General features: G+C 37.7%; 1 long non-coding RNA gene across 1 annotated transcript in view; it reads left to right on the forward strand.

Moving 5' to 3' along the window:
• LOC118763357 overlaps nucleotides 1–652 on the forward strand; it is a 14,399-nt gene extending 13,747 nt beyond the window's left edge. The window contains exon 3 of the long non-coding RNA XR_004999109.1: nucleotides 500–652. This is a non-coding gene — a long non-coding RNA (uncharacterized LOC118763357). The remainder of the gene's footprint in view (nucleotides 1–499) is intronic.
• The last annotated feature ends 6,848 nt before the right edge of the window (nucleotides 653–7,500 follow it).

Raw genomic sequence — 7,500 nt, forward strand, 5'->3', positions numbered from 1 at the left:
AAATTTTCTCCTGGGTTTCGGAATTAATTTTTATTTGCGGTTGAAGCTTTGGCTGTTATCTAGTGTGTGAATGGCCTATATGGCCGTTTCCTTGATGTTGATATATATATATATATATATATATATTTTTTTTTTTTTTCTCAAACACAGAATGATGCTAATGATATAGCATGAGCAGGATAAACTACCCATATTTTACAGAATGCCGCCGACACATTTCTGCAAAATATGGTTAGTTTATCCTTTCATGCTATATTATTAGCATTATTCTGCGTTTGAGAATAAAATTACTTCCTTAACCTTCTAGACATTTCAACGCTTCTAAAGCAAACTTTGTTTACTTTCATCGTAATATATATATATATATATATATATATATATATATATATATATATATATATATATATATGTATATATATGTATGTATTATGTATGTATGTATGTATGTAGGTATGTATATAGGCGCAGGCGTAGTGTGGTAAGAAGCTTGCATCGCAAGTACATGGTTCTATGTTCAGTCCCATACTGTGGTAACTTGGGCAAGTGACTTCTACTATAGCCTCGGGCCGCCCAAAGCTTTGTGACTGGATTTAGTAGACGGAAACTGAAAGAAGCCCGTCGTATATATATATGTATGTATGTATGTATGTGTGTGTATATGTTGTGTGTCTGTATTTGTGCCCCCAACATCGCTTGAAAACCGAAGCTGGTGTGTTTACGTCCCCGTAACTTAGCGGTTCGGCCAAAAAGACCGATAGAATAAGTACTAGGCTTCCAAAGAATAAGTCCTGGGGTCGATTTTCTCGACTAAAGACGGTGCTCCAGCATGGCTGCAGTCAAAAATGACTGAAACAAGTAAAAGAGTAAGAGAGTAAAAGTGTAACTAAAGGAGTGGAAATCGAACCGGTGTGTTAATTAATAAAGCGTTAAAACAAATCGACTCTTCCCAGACACAATAACATATGCTTCAACACACGAATTCACGTAAAGAATCTTGCAAACAAAATACAAAAACGAACTGTATGTGTGTGTGTGTGTGTGTTAACTAATTTGCATTTAGACCTTATGTGTGTACAAAATTTATCTGTGTACAAAATTTATCTGTGTACAAAACTCATGTGTGTGTGTGCGTGTATTATTTAAGGGGCATTTATATTTTCATCTCCATCCCCACTTCTTATGGCCTCCTCTTCTATTTTTTCCCTCACTCGTTCTCGCCTCTACTATCTATACATACACCACCACCACCACCACTACTACTACTACTACTACTACTACTACTACTACTACTACTACTACTACTACTACTACTACTACTATACCAATGAGCTGTCATATTTCTATAAAAGAAATATGGCGGTACAGCTCAATTTGACTGAAAGCAGGCAAAGGAGAAATGGCGGGCGGTGGCTAGGAGGCAGCTTTTATAAACTTTATATTACCTTAACCCTTTCTTTTTATATAGTGGGGCTCGAGCTGGAAGCGAAATATCAATAAACTCTTTCATAAATTATCCGTTGTTTAGTATATTTTTTTTTTATTAAGGATAATGATGACGGGGATTTAGTGTTTATAAACCCTAAGATACATATATAATCGTCTAGCCTTAAACCCTTCACTTTTTTGAAAGCAACATATATTGTCGTGATCCCTTCACATTTTTAAGATTAGAGGAGTGGGAGACTGGTTGGAGGGAGTTATAAAACCTTACACGCTGATCCCTCCATTTTTGTCCTCTATGATGATGATTATTATTGTTATTATTATTATTATTATTATTATTATTATTATTATTATTATTATTACTGTTGTTGTTGTTGTTGTTGTTGTTGTTGCTGTTATTATTAAGAAAGGGGCGAGCTGGCGAAATCGTTAACGCACCGGGGAAAATGCCTAGAAGTATTTCGCCCGTCACCACGTTCTGAATTCAAATCCCGCCGAGGTCGACTTTGCCTTCTATCCTTCGGGGTCGATAAATTGCCAATGAAACACTGGGGTCGAAGCAATCGAACTATCCCCTCCCCAAAAATGGCTGCCCTTGTGGCAAAATTTGAAACCATTATTATTATTATTATTATTATTATTATTATTAATATTATTATTATTATTATTATTATTATTATTATTATTATTATTATTATTATTATTATTATTATTATTATTGCCTTTGCACAGCTTGTAACTCTCGAGATATACTACGGTGTCAGCTGTTCACTACCAGTCATCTAAGGTAACACCCCTTATTCTTCGAGCACCATCCGGTGTGTTCGTGTTCTAAGCAGTGCTGCTTTCTGCAAGTGCTCCACCCTTATTGCAGCCCCTATTTATTCCATGTACCTCTCAAGAATTTTATTCACTGTTCCCAGGGCTCCGACAATTATTGGTAGTACTACCACCTTTTTCAGCAACCACAACTGCTTAACCTCCCAAGTTAACCTGTCATATCTACCGACTTTTTTCTTCCTTATCGCAAACCTTGTTGTCAGCTGGACATGCTATATCTATGATCTGGCATCGTTTTCTTTCTTTCTCAATTAGCTAAAACTCCGCACCTTCACTAGTCAGTTAAGGTGAGACAGTGTCACGTGACACTTGCTGGAGCCTAGCGGAGGGTATTTAAAGAGAAAACTTTGACAAGTCAGTCAGTCACCGGCTGACACTCGCTGACGATACATCGAAGAGGCCAGGGAACAGAATAAAGAAGAAAGAAGACATGCACCCAACACCAGAGCTGAAGACACCTCCGAAAGAGGCGGGGGGCACGTCAAAACAGTAGAAGAGTAGGGGTCGAAACCGGACGTGGTTCCTCCTGATGATGTCTTGATCTGACTGGAGCCTATAAAGGAGCTGTTGTGGTAGCAGACCACGAAACACGGCTGTATTTCCTCCTATGTCTGGTTTCCTATTCTCTCATCCTGGTCACACTCAATCAAGAATCTCATAGGGTTTTTGCATTATCATTTTCGATGATGCCTTCGTGCTTATGTTCGTACGACCTTTTTGCTCTGTCAAGACCATACTTGTTGCAAAGTGTCCAATGTACAATCCTTACTATGTTGTCATGACGTCTCTAATATTCTTTCTGCGCTAGTAGCGTACATTGACTGGTAATATGCCATACGGTTTCTCCATTTTCTCCACAAATTCTGTACTTATCACTTTCTGATGTGTTATCAATTCTGTATTTGATATAATTGGTTGTTAATGTTTCCTCTCGGGCAGCACATATTAGAGCATCCGTTTCCGGTTTTAAATCACTTTTAGTCATCCATAGCCATCTTTTTTTCTCTGTCTGTCTTATCTTCAACATCGCTATGAAATTGTCCAAGCATTCTTTTTTTTTTATCCACCTATTTTCAGTTTCATTCATTCTCAAGTGCTTGTACAGTGCTTGTACGGTGCAATCTCCCATCCTACACAAGCCTGACCTTCTTACTTCGAATAATAGCAGTTCTGTGGCATTTTTTACATACCATGCTATGTTATTTTCTTTTGCTCTAATGCTCTGTACGCATCCAATGAGCCCTCTTCCCCCTTCCCTTTATTTTTCTTGGTATATACAGTCTTCTTGTGTCACTTTTTGGGTGGAGTATCCCATATCTAGACAACAAATTTCTTGTCTTTCTGTCTAAGTTGTTTAGTTCGGCTACTGTCCATGCGAGTACCCCTGCTCCATATCTAAGGACTGACACTGCCCAGGTGTTGAAAGCTTCAATCTTATTCCGTCCGTTTAATTCGACTTAAGGATCAGTCACGGTTTGCACAAGTATTGTACCTTAAATTTTTCCGTCATTTCTTTCTCCATCAATTTATCCATTTCCAATATCCCCAAGTACTTATAGCTCGTCTCTTCAATTTGCTTCATAACATCTCCCGACATTATCGTTAGCCTGTCCATAGATTTAATTTTGCTTCTCTTCAAGTCTAAAACACCATACTTTTTCAGTCCGAACTCCATTCTGATATCAGCACTGAAAGTATACACCGTATCAACGAAGGATCTGGCTTGGGTTTCATCTTTACCACAAAGTTTGAGGTCATCCCTGAATAACAAGTGATTGACTTTTTGTTGGTGGCTTTTGAATACATACCCAGCGTTTGCTTTCCTCAGAATCAGAGTTAGTAGTATCATGCACGGTGCAAAGTTCAGTGGGGACATGCAGTCCCCTTGTAAGATGCCTCTCTTGATTTCTATTGTCCCTAAACTTCGTCCTTATGCTGTCAGTTCCATCACCACGTCGCCATATTTTTTTTTCCAAGCAATCACTCAATATTCGATGCAATACCAAAGAGACACATGCATTCCATAATCCAAGAATGTGGGATCATATCGTACGCCTTACGATAATCGATCCATGACATGGCTAAGTTAGTTTTCCTCCTCTTGCAATCTCTAAGTACAGTTTTGTCTACCAGGAGTTGATCCTTGGTACCTCTGTACTTACGCTTGCACCACCTCTGCTCATGTGGCAGGACTCCATTTATTTTTAAAGTCTTGTACTTATTCTATCGGTCTCATTTAGCCGAATAGCTAAGTTACGGGGGAACAGACAAACCAGCACTGATTGTCAAGCTGTGATGGTGGTGGTTGGGGAAAAACACAAGCATAAAGACACACATACATAGATGTATACATACGACAGGCTTCTTTCAGTTTTCGTCTATCAAATCTTCTCACAAGGCTATGGTCGGTCCAAGGCTATAGTAGAAGTCACTTGACTAAGGTACCGCGCTGTGGGACTGAGCCGAAACCAAAGCGAGCTTCTGAAATACATAGCCATGCTTGCGCCTAAAAGATAATGAGAAGCTAGTAATTAACTTATTTCAAATAATTAATTCCACTCTTTTCCTACCGCAAATATTAAACCAAGTCTTCATATAAGCACAAGTTGTGTGGATAGGTGCAGGCGCGGCTGTGTGGCAAGAGGTTTGCTGCTTAACCACATGGTTCCGGATTCAGACCCACTACGTAAGATACAAGATAAGCGAAATCAAAGCTGAAAGTACCTTTCTTGACCCTCTCTATCATTTTTAGCGCGGGGTCAAATGGGAAAGATTTTATAACCAATAAGATGTTATCTCGATCCCTGCACTTGGTATCACTTAAGGTTTGAATTTTTTTTATCTCCTCAGTCTTTGTCACTTTTAGTCTGTCTGACTGCTTAACAAATTGACTCTGTCTCCGTCTTTCAACATACACACATAAACACACACAGATATGCATTACATATAGTTACACACACACACAACATACACACAACACACACATACATATATACACTTATGTATACATATGTATGTATATATATCTATCTATCAATCTATCTATCTTTCTAACTATATATATATATATATATATATATACATATATTAATATATAATAATAATATATATATACTCTTTTACTTGTTTCAGTCATTTGACTGTGGCTATGCTGGAGCACCGCCTTTTTAGTCGAGCAAATCGACCCGGGACTTATTCTCTGTAAGCCAGTACTTATTCTATCGGTCTCTTTTGCCGAACCGCTAGTATATAGTATATAACGTACATATAATATATAATATATATACATATATCTATACACACACAGACATATAAATATTAGGTTGAGGAAAAAGTTCGTGTGCCGTGTTAAAATAATGCTTCTCTAAATATATTTTGTGGTGTGTGTATTTATGCAGTTCATTATTCTAATATGGCGCACGAACTTTTTCCTCAACCAAGTACGTATATATATATATAGAGAGAGAGAGAGAGAGGGAGAAATCTCAATATATGTTACAGAGTGTATTTATAATTTCGACGCTGATGTTTCCCGCTTATACCAGAGTATTAATAGAATATTATACTATGGTATACTAGTGAGGCAGCGAACTGCCAGAATCGTTAACTCGCCGGGAAAAAACGATTCGTGGCATTTCGTCCTTCTTTGTGTTCTGAGTTCAAATTCCGCTGAGCTCGACTTTGTTTTTCATCCCTCTCGGGGTCAATAAAACTAGTACCATTTAATCACTGGGGCCGATGTAATTGATACCCTCCTCCGATATTGCTGGCCTTGTGCCAAAATTTGAATTCAAAATTATGGTATACTAGTATAACCGTGCCGTCAAAAATGACATATGTTAAGTGTAACATGCTGAAACTGCTATTTGATAAATTTCATCAACATTAAGAACACCACCATGTATATATGAACTTGTTACAGAGCATGTTACCAAGCTAGGGTATGATCAAAGTTCATTTACCAAAAGTAGTATCTTTTGTCAATGAAGCATAATTAGTTTATATGCATAATATAAATGTCATTATGATATGTGCAATGAAACACACTTTCTTCACATTATACAAATTTTATTCAGTATATGTTCGCTACATATATATTTCCTATGATTAATGTAAATGAGTTACGTATAAAATATATTATAACTTCTCTGCAATAGACTATACATATATGCAATAAACATATGTAAATACATTTCCGATATTGCACACACACACACACATACACACACACACACACACACACACACACACACACTCACACACACACACACACACACACACACACACACACACACACACACACACACACCATACAATGCATCATCTCTGACCAAAACTGGAGCTGCTAATTTACAAACGATAATGCTTAACACTTTATTTAATATCAGCAGCATGTTAACGGTTTCTTAGTTAAAATTATATTCTTTCTTTCTTTCTTTCTTTTACTTGTTTCAGTCATTTTGACTGCGGCCATGCTGGAGCACCGCCTTTTAGTCGAGCAACTCGACCCCGGGACTCATTCTTTTTGTAAGCCCAGTACTTATTCTATCGGTCTCTTTTTGCCGAACCGCTAAGACGGGGACGTCGTAAACACACCAGCATCGGTTGTCAAGCAATGCAAGGGGGACAACACAGACACACAAACACCACACACACATATATATATCATATATACGACAGGCTTCTTTCAGTTTCCGTCTACCAAATCCACTCACAAGGCATTGGTCGGCCCGGGGCTATAGCAGAAGACACTTGCCCAAGATGCCACGCAGTGGGACTGAACCCGGAACCATGTGGTTGATTAGCAAGCTACTTACCACACAGCCACCCCTGCGCCCATATATATGAATATATTATTATTTGTTCGTTTCCGCCTGGACTATAAAAGGTCTTTTTATATTATTCATACCAATATGTTATTCCTGATGAGGAATCTAATTTTTATTTCAAGAAAAGTTTTTCGTTTTTGTCTTTGGAATTAATTAGACTCCGAAGCAATTTGTCGATTTTAATATTGGATCTGTACCAACCTGGATTATGAATTAAAGATCGTCTACACCTACATTCGTTCCTTTCCTTATATTTCATTTATTCCTTTTGCTAATACTGAATATATATCTTATATATATATATATATTTTATAGGAGGAGCTTCTACAGGACTAGAACTGTTTCATTCAGATGAAATCTTCAGGAAGCTGGCTCCAGCTTCCTGACG

This window comes from Octopus sinensis, linkage group LG5, assembly GCF_006345805.1.
Source record: "Octopus sinensis linkage group LG5, ASM634580v1, whole genome shotgun sequence".
NCBI lineage: Eukaryota > Metazoa > Mollusca > Cephalopoda > Octopoda > Octopodidae > Octopus > Octopus sinensis.